Source organism: Channa argus, chromosome 18 (genome assembly GCF_033026475.1).
Source record: "Channa argus isolate prfri chromosome 18, Channa argus male v1.0, whole genome shotgun sequence".
NCBI lineage: Eukaryota > Metazoa > Chordata > Actinopteri > Anabantiformes > Channidae > Channa > Channa argus.
The window spans coordinates 12,373,177-12,389,910 of NC_090214.1; the positions used below are offsets into that span (position 1 = coordinate 12,373,177).

At 36.8% G+C, this 16,734-nt stretch overlaps 1 protein-coding gene across 6 annotated transcripts in view; it reads right to left on the bottom strand.

Annotated features, from left to right (window-relative positions):
* strbp (spermatid perinuclear RNA binding protein) overlaps positions 1 to 16,381 on the bottom strand; it is an 82,254-nt gene extending 65,873 nt beyond the window's left edge. For 2 of the 6 annotated variants that reach the window (XM_067484891.1, XM_067484888.1), the window contains exon 1: positions 14,483 to 15,917. The gene's annotated coding sequence lies outside the window, so the exon portion shown is untranslated. Of the gene's footprint in view, positions 1 to 14,482; positions 15,922 to 16,233 lie in introns of those variants that run through there. The other 4 variants (XM_067484889.1, XM_067484892.1, XM_067484893.1 and 1 more) reach the window with 4 other exon arrangements.
* Positions 16,382 to 16,734: the final 353 nt, after the last annotated feature.

Below are 16,734 nucleotides of genomic sequence, written 5' to 3' on the forward strand. Positions count from 1 at the left end.
GGAAATGCTATAAATTGATTTAATTTGGTAAATAATTAACCTGTTTACAGAAATACTGTTTACAATATTCAGTTGTTTAGGTCATGGTTTTTGGTCATGCGCTGCACATACGTTTTAGTATAGCTAGAAAGCATTTCTTCATTTAACTTGAAACCTTTCTTCTTTACTGCTCTCTACTGTATTTCCTCATTTGCTGTTTCTCACTATTGTTAAACCAGCTAGTGTGTTAAAAACCTGTGCAATAGTTATTATTTATTTACATAACAGGAAAAAACAACTATTTTAAACGCTTTTCAATATTTGAATATTTTTAGGTACTTTGAGAAAGAGGAAGCATAAAAGCTTGTATCTAGTTTCTCTCTCATTGTGTTTATTTATAAAATGTAATCCTATGCACCAAATATTTCCTGGTCTGCTTTGTTTCAAGGTTTTTACTATTGCCCCAGCTGTGACAAGGCAGCTATAAGACTAACCCATAAACCATATAATATGCATTGCTCAGCAATTCTAAGCATTAATTAAAATCTTTATTGATGAAGAATGCTGTAAGAATACTAACTATTTTGCAAACTATTTATCAGGCTAAAGTACATACTGTAGTGCACTAGGTGTACTTGTGTTGGCCAGAACCAGCCATATATCTAAAAGACAAATGAGTGTAGATGTATGCATTTAGGGATTTTCTAATGTGTAGCTTGAACTGATGCTGTCAGAGAATGGCCATTTTCTCAAAAATTATAAGCAATAAAATAAAAAGGGCGCATGCAAATAACTTCTATGTAAAGGTCACAATATTGCAAAATAATTATGCAACCAAAAACCACTTCAACCAAAAAGTGTTTTATGTTGTCTATGCATCGATCACAAATTATTTCACCGCTACGCATCTACTCATGTGATACCATGGATGTCATAATGTGTACCAGTACCTGAAATGTACATAAATAAACACAGAGCTTAAAATGATTGGGACCTCAGTGCCTAAACAGAATAACCTGCAGCATTGGTCCAGCATTAACAGGGCTTCTTCTTAGCTGGCTGACCAGGGGCAACAGAAATAGACTAAGCTGACCGTGGCATATATAATATGCTGCACCAGTCCTCCAAGGTTCTGTTTGTGCATGTAAACCACCTGCTGTATTATTGATTTTGCTTCATGGGTTTGTTTAACAAAATGTGACAATGGCACATAATATTTTTGTTTGCAAGATAATAACAGAAATACATAGGATCAATAAATCCCACTTATCTTAATGGTGCACCACTGCACATACATAACCAAGGGTGCAAAGAGTGAATTAAATCTATCCTAATGACTATAAAACATAATATCATTCTTGTCATGTCGGGGTCTTTAGTTGAAAAAAATACTACCCTGCAGTGTTGCCATACTAGTTCTTAGACAGCAAATAAGCATTCATTGAGTCACTAGGAAAAGGCACAGGGATTCTGTAAGTCTTCTATTGTGTTTATATGTGTTTATAAGGTTTATGTGCTGAATGCACTTCCATCGCAAGATGCAGCAGACCTTTGACAGCTTTTGACAGATGCAGATGCTATGCAGTGTTACTTTAATGTTAAATTCGTGCACAAATGGAAACTAACCACTTACTGCCAAGTGACAACAACATAAGGGCAAATGTTCTTTGTACTTTGAAGTACAGAGAAATATTCAATAAGATGTTTGATTAGCTTGCAAATTTGTATCTGTCTCTGCAAAAACAATATCAAGTTCAGCAACAATTTATCAAAGTTATTTCCATATATCTTACCATAAGTTGATAAAGACCTAAATATATAGTAAAACACATTAGGCACAGTTACGCAGAATGTGATTTCCTTTTATCTACTGGAACAATACAAGTCATTTTCTAGTCATTTTGCTGTTAAATATAGTACATTTCTTTGAGAATGTGTAAATAGTTACCCAGTGAATTCTACAACAAAGACAGCTTCATATGACAGCCGACACCACTGCGAGCTGTAATTTCACCAGTACCGAGCACTTGATTTAAAGCAACAATGTAACTAATGTGCCACTGTGTGTTTTGGACACAGAACAATTGTGCATTGTGAACCCCCTAAATGTTCAAAGTCCATAAGCATTAAAACAATAAAGCTACTTTATGGCTGACAAAGTGGCAAATATAAATCTTTACTGAGACTTTGCTCTTTAAGAAACATCTTGCCTAGAAATTTAACACCCCAGACTGACTCACCGGCTGCAATGTGCTTACATATCAGTGTGATTGTTCAGAAGCAACTCAGCAACAGACACAGGTAAGAGTCTACACATAATCTATAGATAAATTCTTCCTGACCATAGAATTATTAACAGATAGATTCTGTCATTCTGTTCTCTGTAATAACAGTCCTACTCATTTAGCAGTCCTGACATAACCACGTGGTTTGAAATGATCTCTATATTAAACAGGCCGCACTGCGTGAGCCTTAAGAAAAAAGGGAACATCAACTTCCTCTTTAGTTTAGAAACGTTGTGACACATACAATGTGTGTGTTGGAGTTTATCAATTTTACAGTAACACATACACACAATATAACAAAAAACATAGGCCTGTGAAACATTTCACTGCTATCTACCCTCACATCTACATATGGATATGTCAACCAATAACATATCTGACATGGAAAGTACATATAAAACTGTTATCTTAAGATAAAACGGTTCATATAAAGATATTAGATAAAGTAATTCATAAGCTCTACTGAAAGGCTACAGTAAATCAGAGAGGGTACCAATTATATTCTAACAGTGGCACGGCCAGCAAATTGCCAATATCACCATGATACACACATCACAGTTGGCTAAAGATAGTGCTGGTAATGAAAAGAAGGGGTCCATATGAGTAAAAGATGCATGTTAAATTTAATTTGAAAATATCCTGCTCTAAATTTTGCTGGTTGTTTGGGCAGGTCCCTTACAGTTTATAGCAACATGGCTCGTTTTTTGTCCCTCAATCTGATGGGTGCACAACTCCCTCGTTTAAGGGAAGTTGTTCAGAAAGCCCATTTCTACACTTGATAGTTAGCTTTTTCCTCTGACATGCCCTAAAAATCATTTACTTTCTCTCTCTTTGCTGTCTAGTTCTTTTTGTCATCTTTTAGCCACCTAACATTGACAGCAGGAATAAAACAAGGCATGGATTAACAAATAACTATGGCATCTGCGTCTATCGCTCACCATCAATGTTTTTCTTTCTTATTATAAAGCAGGCCTAATTTCCAGTCTTGGAGGTTCGTATTTTTTTTAATGGTGAGACAAATTTTGTTTCATGGATGTTTAATTAATTGCATTTGACAATCTCAAAAACAATGTTATATTTCAAATAGTATAAACAGATCTGTCTTCTTACTTAAATCTGATTATGATTTATGAAAAGCTGTGAAAATCTTATACAGCACATCTCACATCTGACATACCCTTTTTAAATGATCTCTTTCAAAATTATCACTTTTGCTGCTTACCAATCACACTCACAGATAAAAGTCATGGTCTCGGGCATGCTGGCTGGGTGTCCTGCATAGATCTCAACCAGAAAACACTTGAGCTGGCCTCTACATATAACCTCCTACAATAACATCAAATAAATCCAAATAAGGAGTCACTTTATTTAAGACATTCAGCCAATCTTGGTAACAATCACACATTCATCTAAAACTCACCTGCTCTACCAGTATAAAATATTACATTATAAATGGGTACTGAATAATGGATTGGTTTAGTGATCACTACTGAGTAGCTATTTCTACATAAGTATTTAGCAGCACAGAGAGGTGCATTTAAAAAAATTACCCCTACAATAACGGCTTACCTTTAATAAGAAAATCCTGTTTACCAGGCAATATTTACTCACTTGTGTTTGAAACTCAGAAGTATTTCAGCACCATGGAGAGCAAACGTCCACAAACAAAATACAATTACAGCAACGATCTATAGAGTTTGACAGATTAGATCAAAAAAGAGCAACTAACCACAACAAGCCAATGCAGCTGCAGATGATATGTCTCATTAAATGCACATTTTAATTAAAGCGTCCATGTTATGAGTCTGAAAATATATTACAACTGACAGTATATAATTACCTGTGTATCATTACATCACTCAAAGAGTCTATCTTCTCGCCCTACACAAGGACTTACAGGAAACTGCACATTTTTTTTCTTTTCTGTGAAATATGTTTCATGTCAAAATCACAGATTTTTATGGCAGACAGCATTTCATATACTTAGCACAGTCCCTAGTCTCTTTAGGAAGAGACTAGGGATGTTGCAAAAGCAATACTAATACTAAAATTCTGAAAATGCAACGGTACAGTACTACTTTTTGTGTGCTGAAGAAAGTGACTTCTTTGGCCCAAACAAAGTAGCATAATACCCTTACAAGCATAGTGTGCCATTAAACACAAAGAAGACAAGTTGTTACTAACAAAGCAATAGTTCATAACGCCAGCTGGTTGCTGCTAAAATTGTTATAAAGTAGACTACTGAGGTTACTCTTCAGCCAACATGTACACCCTACCGGTGTATGTGTATATGTGTGTGTGTGAGAGTAAGAGTGTGCATCATGCATTCGTGTTAACATACAGTGTGCACTGCAGCATCTGTGGTTTTATTTGAGCTATAACGTTACACCTCATAATTGAGATCTCCTAATTGTCTTACACATCTAGCCAATCAAGCTTTTCAGAGCCACAAATAATAAGACAAACACAGCAGTAGGCATGCTATACCACAGTAAAAAAGATATTGTTAAAAGTTTACTTAAAATTATTACTTTGTTTCAGTAACAATGCCTTTTATTACTTAAATGTTATAGCTCACTCTTGTTGCTGAAACAGAATTAATAAACTTTATTCAATATATCAAATGCATTAGCTTATTTTTTGCTGTGGTATTGGTAGCAACTACCAAATGTATTATTTAAACAAACATAGGAAAGACAGCATAGTTTTTAAGAAAGAGATGCATCCTTTTATTAAGGGCCATAATTCACTCTCATCTGTGTAATGTTATCTATGGCTCATTCAAGCTGCTGCATAAAATTATATCACCACTGTTTAGCAGCTCTACACTGGCTGCTTTATGCAATTTAATTTACTAATAACTATAATTTAATATAATTTATTAGCAATTTCATTTTCTAATAACTACAAAGCCCCCTCCTGCAAGAGGAGCTCATACAACCAAGATAACGATACAATATCAGTGTAGTGTGGCTGGATCTGTTAAAATTGGGATAGGGACACTGGAAACCACTGCCTTCTTGAGCTTATGTGTCTTAAATTCAGTGAGTCAGAAATGAAGGTGCCCCTTTGATGACCCACACTCACTGAGTCTAAAAGCTAGAATAAATACTTTGAGTGTGTCACTGTCATTGTGTCGTGGAGCCTGATCATTTGCTATGGTACTCCAGAAGCATGGTTTGTACTTTATCATTCTGTTTCAGTTCCACTATAGGCATGAGGGTCCACCAATCCAAGCAAATGTCAGCAAAGTCTGTTTCTAAACCTAAAGCTTTGATGAGCTGGAGATAAAAAGCCAACAAGTTAGATCAGCATAACAGCATATTTATTTCAGCGGAAGGCACATCTCAGTTCACACAGAAAAGTCATAGTGTGTAGTACATATTTTATAGTGTATTTACACAGCTCTTATTTCTATTATTATTTAATCATTTATTGATTTATTTATGTAATATTTACTAATGTGGATCTTACTGTCTCCATCTATACACAAAACCCAGAGTTGAAAAACAAAATATTTGACACATGGAACACCACTAATTTCTCACCACTGGGTGAGAAATTCTAAGGCCGTTCTAAACTGACATGCAAGTGAATATTTAACAGAAATTTGGGCCACCTCTGTACAATAACAATAATATCATGCATGTGACAGTCAAATTGCACAGTTTCCTCAAAAACTGCTTGTTTTTTTTATTCTGAATTCTACGCAAATATTCAACAAATCTAAAAATATCCTAATTTCTTCATTCACCTTGATCTTTTTTTTTTTTTGAGTCTCCGCTGTTTTTATTTTTACAGACATACAATGCTGACTAATGACAACAGGCCCATAGAAGTAAGATGCTAAAAAAATAAAAAAATACTCCAACCATTTTGACAGCAGTCACATTGAGAGAAATCAAATTTGAATCTGATCAAGGAAAGTCAGTGACCCCAGATCAGATTTGATATTTTTAGATTTGGTTTGTCCACACTAAAGAAAATCTGATCTGTGTCAGAAAAAGTCAAGATGGGATTTGGGCTTCGGCATTTGATATGAATGTAGACTTAGTTTAGCATTGAACAGACTAACAGATAGAAGAAACTGACAAATGTTATTCACATTAGGTTATAATTTACGATATAATAACATTAACTATTGAAGGGTATCATTTAATAAGCATGCAACAGAGGATATAAATGATTTCATTCCAAACTCTGTCCTGTGTTTGCTAGTATTTAAAGTCACAATATATAAAATGATGAAAAATTATGTTTTAGCACTCAACATTTAATACAAGCAGGCAGTGAGATATTGCCTTGATTCAAGCAAACTATAGAGATGCACACAAGCAAGATAACAGTAACATATCACACAAGTTGTTAACAACTGCAAATATACACTGTGTGTCTTGCTCTCTGGTCTTTACAATTCCTTTTAGAGGATCACGCACACATAGGCATAGGCAGCTTTGTGAGTGTTGGCTGTGCATATATAAGACAGAGTGACACTGAAGTGTGTGCTGGAGTGAGATGATGATGTGGCTCCAAAAGAACTCAGGAGAAATATGTTGGCACTCCCTCGCACGAGCAGTAAGTCTGCTCAAAGGCATGTGTATGTGTATTTGATGAGCTGCTCTGTTGCATCTTCTGCTTTTTATCCACATCCTCCGAGAAAGCACATTGAACTTGGGTGACACACCTTAGCAGCTCTGAGGCATATATGACATGAGAACTAAATGTGTGTGTACTGTAATATATGGTAGCACCTTATCTTAGGTTTACCGGACAAAAAAAAAAAAAATATTCCTTATGGTTACATCTCCCTTTTCTGAGCCCAGAAAAAAGTAATGTAGAGGTGATCCATATGGATTGGTGTATGAGCAGAGTAGCAAGATTCGAATCCAATAAATCCTACTTTATTAGATAAAGTTCCTAATCAGATAAAGAAATCTCACACACAGCACGCACAAACACACATACAGAGATGCACTCAACATCTCACTGATAATCTCCATTACCAATTATGGGGTGATAAAGCCACAGCTTAACATGAAAGCAGCAATTAATCTGTTAACACCGGTCAGTGGGTCATCATAGTCGAGAGAAAATATTGCTTGCAGGCACACAGACACAAAGCAAGACTATAATCATAAGGAGGCATTTTATTTAATTGGCTTTAAGTGAAGAATCGTCGTGTTTCCAAACAGTGATTCAAATTGGTCTAATCACTTTTTCTTACGACATCCTATCAAAGCACCACAAATAAACTGGTCTATTGGAGACAGTCTTGCCTGCAGAATAAACCAAACAAATATGTAGAGGCATATAACCTGGGTAAGTCAAAAGAACAAAAATCTCTTTTGTAAATCTTCCAAATGCCTCTCCAAATTGTCACTGGCCTGCCATCTTCTTATTCTTTAGGAATGTTAAGGAAAAGGAAACAAAAAAAGAAATTATAGCAACAGGTATAGGCTACGTTCTCATCGAAACAAGTGCTTTTATGGACTAAAGTATGAAGTCATCCCATGCACTGTTTGTTGTCATTTGCTGAATAATGCAGGCAATCAAGGCCCTGACCACAAAAAGACATTACAAATCTACAACAAAGGCTAGCAGTATTTTTTTACGTTTGTTACCACAAAGTGTAGCTGGAAACCCTGCATCTGCTTTTTCTGATGATTTAATAAAAAAGAATAACGAAGAGACTTAATATTTATAGATGACGATCATAAACATACTGAATAACCCTGTTATGAACAAATGGCTCATCAATGTCTAGAAAATTAATTACTATTACTTAAGCTTGTTTAACATTAAACAATTATTATTTGAAATAATACTTAAAGAGAGAAAATTACCAATACAAAAAAATGTGTATTGATTGAACACAAATAATCTTACTGATGGCATCGGAAAAGCTGAGAAAGATGTTAAGCTGGGCCGTTCAAATGTACATAGTAAAATTTAAATGAGTCATTATGTAAAATCAACAAAAAAAAAACAGTAAACTGAAAATATTTGGGGTTTACATGTTCTGACAAAATAAGATGTCACCTTTGACTGTAGGAAGTTGCTAAAGGCATTTCCATAATTTTCACATAAATAAATAATGAAATAATATTAATCAAAGAAACACTCTTCTACTGCTTACTAGAACAAATGGAGGTGACAATCTTTAGCACCTTGACAGCAGTATGGAGCAACCAAACTATTTTTTTCCAATGTGGTTGTTGAACCATACTAGGATTCAAACGGGCAACTTTCCAGTTAAAGTCTAAACATGGTTTGAATAATGGTCTACGTAGTTTGAATAAATAGCTTGATCTTCCAGGAAGTCTGAATAAGGGCAAGCTATGGTTTCCCTGATGTAAGTTCTTTTTCATAGAGTAAGCAAAACTGGGACATGAGAGGCAGACTGTGTGTTTGTGAACGAGAATGAATGTGTGCATATTAGTCAGTGCGTGAGATAAAAAACAAAATAAAAAGGGAGATAAAGACAAGAGAGAGAGAACTCAGAGTTCAGCAGGAGTCTGTGGAAATGTGTTATCAGCATGCATGCAACACATTTTTATACAGTATGTGTTATACAGTATGTTGCTGACTGTGTGTGTGTGTGGCTGTGTGTGTCAGTGAGAGAGAATGACAAGCAGAGAGGTGAAACTTTGTGAGCCACAGTAGCTGAGTGATAGAGCAGATGGACCACTCATATCTAACCGTAGCAATACATCTACATGCATGTCATAAAGCCATACAAATTGCAGTAATTATGACATAAGAAAATAAATCTAGCGTGAGTTGCATGTGTCAAGACTTTTTTTTTAAATACAAGACATTGCAGTACAAAATGACATGCAGTACACTTAAAAAAATAAGGTGACAACAAAGATCACAAAATAAAACCACTAGAGATAAATGTTTGTTTTTATCATAGAGCAATAATAACATGTGTGTAGCACACATGCTCAAATGTTGGAGTCTGAGGAAGAGGTTGTAACTTGTTTTGACAGTAAAGACTATCTAAACAATTTGTCTAAAAACTGTCTAAAAAATTTAGTAGTTGCGAGACATGTGGCTCTAATTCAGTCAAATTTCCCCAAGCCAAATATGGGTCAAGCAAACTTAAATTAATCAAAAAAGTGTTTAAACTTAGCATTAAAAGGTACAGTAATGTTTTGTGTTTTTATGGGAAAGATAATCATGAGATAATGAGGGATTGTTTGACATTCATCAGATAATTTATGTTTTTAAATTTGGACTGAACTAACCATAAATTAAGTGTCAGTTTAATAAAACATGTCTCACTTTGCAGAACAGGGATTCTGTGTAAACCAACATCAAGTGGTTTACAATACTATCTGGATCCTTTTTCCTTGTAGTAAGAAATGTCAATATTTGATTTTCAATTATTTGTGCAGAGCAAAGACTATAAACACATTGCTGCATGCCATTTGTTCTTAACTGGCCTCTTTAATTAAATAAATATTGAATTTAATCCCTGAAAAAATATATATCATACATTTAAACATTATAAACTTTGATTATACCTTCATTTTGCACAATCTTTTTAAATCAAGCTAAATGAGTGTTCTTTTCTTGTGTGTGTGTGTGTGTGTGTGTGTGTGTGTGTGTGTGTGTGTGTGTGTGTGTGTGTGTGTGTGTGTGTGTGTGTGTGTGTGTGTGTGTGTGTGTTTCTGAGCAACAGCAGCAATAATTCAAGTTAGCAAATTTTACTCAGATGCTATGAATTGGAGTGCTGGTTTTTTAGGCATTAAAAAACCCTACAAGACATTTTTTAATAAACCTCACTAATATCTCAGTTCCATCATGAATCTTTAAGTTCTGTAATCCATCTTATTGTGAAAGCTGCCTCTGTTTCATTGTAAAGCAGCCACAAATCAAAGTCCACATTAACAGTGACTTAAGAACAAAACCCTAAATGGTTCAATTTAGGGTCAGTGTTAAAATGGAGTGGTGCAAGCTGTGGTGCAGAAAACCTTACATGGCCATCTCTCACACTTTCTGGCTCTGTCTCACTGTCTGTCTGTCTGATCCTTTCTCTTCCTCTCCCTTTCCCATCTTTCAATGCTGTCACTTTGAGCTATTCTACTCTGAGCCACACTGAGGTGAAAGGAAACAGGAATGGCTGCAGTGGCAGTTGGCAGCAGGATTTTTCCTAATCAAAGATCCACTCTTCCTCTTTTAACAGACACACAAGCATACAGTCAATCCTCCTATGTTGATGCCTTTGTTTGTTAGACAGGTGGGGAGATGTTTCCTCAAACATGTTTGTGTGATTAGTATATTCTTGCTCAAATTGAATGCAGGAGATGCATGTGTTTGCATGTGTGTATTTGCATGTGTACATTGTAAACAACACAGTTGAAAATGAGATATAGTCAGATGGATAGATACAGATGTGTCTATTATTACTGCCATGTGGAGGAATATTCAAAACAGTTGTGCGCTTGCTATCTGCTTTTAGTTCAGCACCTCCTGAACTACAGCACGACTGGGACTTTACCCAATTCCCTGTTGTGCTTACTGGAACCTGGGCAGCCAGCTGCCATATTGGCCAATTAGGAAAGCTTTTACTAAAGCTCCAGCCAATTGGATTAGTGCTATATTTCCTTGCCAGATGAGACACTAAATGTGCTGCTGTATGCTAGAATCTGAGAAGTGGTTGCCTGACTCCCGTTTCGCTGAAAAGCACCAGGTACCAGAATACACATACAAACTGCAAAGACAGTGACACATGAAAGAGGCATCAAATGATGCTACTGTAAGTGTGTGTTACTGAGATTTCCAACCCTTAACCAAAAATAAAGCAAATCAGAACACAAGCTGCCAAGGGACAATGATGCTGTTCCCAGGTGTACAGAAAACAGACGCTGCACACAGAGGTTGCAGTGAAAAAGGTTAACCAGACTACACATGCAGAGCTCACAGCAGAAAGACAAGAGTGAAAAAACACAAGAGAGTGTATTCCAGAAAGCAGTTTACGTGAAATCTCAGTATTCCCTGTACCAGAATCATTGATTATTTTACCATTGGGTTGGTTACCGTGAACTTAACCTATGCAGAAGAAATTCTTCTACAACAAACCACTCTTTGCTCTATCTTCTCTTCTCCGGCCAGTTCTAAAGAAACTGTCTAACAATGTTGAATTCTCTCATTGATACAGTTGCTATTAAAATAAGTCAGATGTTTATGCTCTTTTACTGCTGCTGCCTGATTGTAAAGACAAATGCACAATGTTACTGTATATTAACATTAATATGTATAGCTCAACTGATAAAAAAAGGCTTTTTTTACCCATTGCCTTGGTAAATAGTAGTATCTGAAATTTGTTAATGATGGGTTTTCTTTCCTACTGCACCCATACTTAACTCAGACTGAACACACTTGAACTAACTCTGGTCAGCTAATCTGGAACCAAACACTCTGAAATTCCCATCTCAGGGTTGGGCAGTCCAGAGTTCAGGGTTTGGTCTTATGTTTCTTTAACCTGCTTTCTGCAACGAGCCCCAGAAATTTATGACTTTAGAAAATTCATGTCTCTCTTCCATAAGTTTCTTCTATTATCCAGTTACAAACTGTATTGGGTAAGTGTTTTTCCTTTCTGGGAAAGTGTTACTTTACAGATTATAAAGCACTTAAAGTTACAGTATGAAACATATTCACATTCTTTTTAAAATACTAATCTTAATGTGGAGAAGTGTGTTGCAAGCCTCCTGTAAAACAGACTCTTCAAACAGTACTACAAGTGTTACAACTTCTGCTTGATTAGTAGGTTTTGTAGCTTCTTAATTATTGTAATTTGATAACTGCGACTACCTGAAAGGCTGTGCAGAGTGTAGTAAAGTGTAAAGCAAAGCTGTATCAAAGCAAGTAGAGGGAGAGTCTCATATTAGTACTAACTAAAATTGCACACTGTAGCTTTAACTAAACAATTTACCTGAAAAAAAAAAAACATTTTGTGCATTATGTTATTTTGCTGGGTTTTTGTCTTTGCCATGCATTTCTAGTTGCCAGTTCTCTGTCCTTAATCTGGGTATCTGACCCCAAGTAGAGTTGTATTAGTGGAAATTAAATCCATTTACTAATCCACTGAAGCTCACCAAATTCAATGTTAGTGCTTCAGTCACTTGATACAAGGAAAATCAAATATTAAAAAGGAAAATACCCTATACAATAGTAAAAGCCCTTGAAAATATGATTTAATTCTGATTATTTATACAACATGTTTAGTCAAGAATGTATTAGTGAAAAAAGTCTTAAATTATAATGTCATGTTTGATTTTCAGAATCATCTCATTACACATCATCATTATTGTAGTAGTCCAGAAAAGAATCGGTGTGGTCAGAGTAAACAAAAATAAAAGGTAGAGATTCCAAAATGATGAAAATTCTGTATCCCCCAAAATGAAAACAGAGAAAATATAAATACAGCCCATGAAAGAAAATAACAAAGATGGGCCAAAATAAATGTAAACAGAAAACAAATATGCAAAAGAAATTAGGAGAGAAATAAACCAACAAATAAAGAGAAACAGTGTTCATCATAAGTACAATACCAGCTTGCTCTTTTTCATCCTCTTATTTTCATCAATATTGATATTGGTGCTGATTGAGAATTCATTGCCAAGTTGATGCTTATAAGAAGAACCTGTGAAAACAACACAGCTACATGCACAAACTTTTCAACCTGCTCAATCTCAGGTATACTGCAACTTTTAAGGCTGGCGCAGAATATTTGTGGACCACGCTGACAAAAAAATACAATAAAATAAAAATCCACGCAGTAATAAAGAAACAAAGAATAAAAAGTCACTTATGTCTCAGACACCAAAAGCAAGGATGTAATAGCTATTGGTCCCTCTCGCATTCATACTGTACACAGCATAGAAGGAGCATTATGAATTGGTGCTACCAGTCACTAAATCAGTATAAGCTTGTAAAGCAAAGGCTGGACACTAACACAAAAGCATCCCACATTTCTATCTCACACAGGTAGATAGTGAGACTGGAGACTGTGTAGAGGCAGCTTGTGCATATGAAACGAGCTGAAGCAGGGTGGAGCTATCAATAATAACCCGCAAGTAACAAGCTGGTAGTCAAACCTGAAGACCACCCACCAATAGTTGATAAACCAGCACAGGACTAGAACAACCAAAGTCAAAAACAACAGACACAAGTGATATGCTGCCAAATCTGAAATTCTTTTGTTTTACTGCCAAGAGGAACTGTCTGGAGAGTTTTGTGTAGGTGTGATGACACAGGTGTTAAGACATAATGACATGCCTTGTGTGGTCTTCAATTGTTGTAATGAAGACAAAAAAAAGTTTTGGTTCATGATTACTGCACAGGTTTCGGTATGCCAACAAGCTGGTTCAGCAAGAAGAGAGAGAGAGAGACACACACACACACACACACACACACACACACACACACACACACACACACACACACACACACACACGCAAACAATAGAACAGGTATATTGAGTGAGGAAATACCCACACTAGACTTTGAAAACATACTGTAGAATCCCTACAACAGTGTGCCACATAATTGTTTGATAATAATAATAATAATAACAATTATAATAGTAATACTAATAATATAAATAGAGATGGTGTTGATTTTTTTACAGTATACTGAAAAACCAAATTAAATGGTTTGTAGTAAACAAATCTATGACGTCTCAAGTACCAGTACCTGCCCTAACAAGAGCTGGAGAAAATGTTTAGGCTAAAAAGAGACCTCACTGAGTTTCTATAGGATCCGTTTCGTTCAGCAGAGTGCGGAAGTGGTCTACAGACACCTGCTATGAAAGAAAGATGAGCCACAGTCAAACTGCCACTTCTAATCTCCTCATCTTATTATTCGCACGAAAATTCAGTTTAGCAAAAAAAACATCTTCCATAAACAGACTGGAAATAGCGCAGACTGACAACCTGGGGAAAAGTTAGCGTTACATCACGTGTAAAGTTCCCATTTTTGTCGCTGCCACAGAAAAAGGCGAATGCAAACGACGGGTGGCAAAACAATGAACTGAAGGAGATCAAGTAGTTCAACATACAAACCTCTAGCGACCGAGACCGGGCGAGAAAAACCAATTTAGCTAAAACTCCTTTTGCACTCTCGACTTGACAGCGCTAAACGTTCGTGTTAATCCACAACATACAGGAAAGAACACGTAGATAGTGAACAATTAAAACAGGACAACTTACGGTGTTAGCGACGTGCCGGTAAAACTCCGCCACTGATGCTAAAACACAGAAATCCACAGAGGTAAAAAAAAAAAAAATCCGAGCTCAATCCGACATTTAAGAACGCCGAGCTGTCAGTTTCAGCCGCAGCGAGGAGAAGTCACACTACAAGCGCCTTGATAACCGGGGAAACGAGAGAGCGCGAGCCCAGAGCCGCCTGCTGGTTTCTCCTCGCACGAGACTGAGGGGAGAACTGAATGGAGGGGGTGCGCATGCGCGGACGGGGTCGATTCATTCCGGTGGAGTAGGGTTATTAAAAGACTGAGACAAGGAGAGAGCAAAAGCACTATATACTGTATTTTTATTATTATTTATATTATCCATTTACAGTGGTAATAAGAACGGCGGCGAGAAGACGTCGTGGTCAACATATACAAAATAAATAAATAAATAAAATAGAGAGAATTAGACCGGGGTGGGGGAAGTACGGCTACTAGGATTACTTGAGGAAAAATTAGCAATTTAGGGGAAAACACTGAGGTACAAGTTAAAGCCCTACAAATTGGTTTTTAAGTACAAGATAAATTACAATAATGAATAATTAGTTAGGCATGTATTACCGAATGATTCTTTTAGGCTATAAATAGTGATGCATTGTGTGTAAGCACCACCTTTGCAGCAGGTAAATGCTGGGCTACATCATAATGTAGCGTAGTTTAAGTTAGCAAGTAGGTCACAGCTATGGTAACTGAATTCTTAGTTAAATTATCACATTAGTTAGATACTTAGATAGATTCCACCAGCTAATTGTGCATATCATTTCTATCGTGCATCTAATGTAACCTGATCAGTCCCATGAGACTATATTCATTTTTAACCCGTTAACATCTTTTTGCAGGAAATCACTAATAGGATGCTGTAACATATGAGCAAGCAAAGAAAAATAAGTTGTAAACCTCCAAATTGCCTACTGTAATTAACAGTCCTAAATCCAAATAGCCTATATATATGCAGTTTAAAAGTGAAAAGTTAGAATTAAATAATATTAGTAAGCCACTTGATAAATGAGATCATGATTCTAATTCGAGTAAAAGGTTTAGTATAAGTGTAAGGCTTCTTTTCTTAAACAATAAATATCATAAACTGGACTGAAGTTTAAAAAAAGGATACATTTAAGTGAAATTGATCGAAATCACGATTATGAAAGATCCCCGGAATTTATCTTGATCCACTCTCCATCCAAGAAAAGCACACTCTCTCCGAGACAGTCTTATAAATAATTCAGCAATAAAAAGCTCGCCTCTGCCTGCCTTCCTGGCTGCATGCAGCACCAAAAGAAGCCTCACACACTCCCCCGTGTACGGCGTCACTCTATGCGGGCGTTACCAATTAAAACAAATGTCGAAGCAAAATAAAGTTCAATCAACATTCTTGTTACACAAATGACTGTTGCCGGTCAGTCGGGGATTACGAGGCTTCAGTCAACTATCAATAGCCTCATGTGCCTGCCGAGACAAGGTGGAGAGAGAAAGCGAACGAGGGGGGAGGGTGAGGAGCGGGGGGGGGGGGGGGGCTGAGTTTCAATGCGCAGATGGTGCAGAGCAACCAGCCGATGATGCTGTTTGTCCTGTCCGCGGATCGGAGGAGAGCAAAGAACCACCCGCAAGCAGCTGATCCAGAGCTCCGCATCCGAACTGCATTTCCTCCTGACAGAGCAATGTGGGAAGGAACCGAGGCAGAAAAAGTGTAGAGCCAGTAAAAAAGCAATTTACCTGCACGCTGCTCCCGTTTAGACCGTCGTTATTACTTCCCACTCAATGAGGCTCTCAGCGCTGCCGTTCACTCCGAGCTGCTCACCGCCGAACGGGAATTTAGACAACGGGATTTGTTCACGTGGTCACGCTTCACTGCTCCTAATTGGCGGAGGGCCTCGAGCCGGTGCTCACTCGCACCTGTAGTTGTATACGGTGAACGGTGCAACGGTGCAGGGAGAGGGGAGAGAGAGAGAGGCAGGTGCAGGGGAGGAGATGGAGAGAAAGGCTGAGGGAAACGGAGTGATGCAGGACAAGCTACATTCTTGCAGTCTATTCTTATTTTTCTAACCGGTTCTTTTGTCTTGTGCAAAAGTCTACGACAACATAATACATGACATTATACGACCTACTGCAAATACTCATTTTAAGTAAAGTAGTCTACTACAAGCTTTACAGTGCTGAACTGGAACCTTTATGCAAGAGTATGTCTTCTGCTAAAATCCATCCTTGAAATATGAA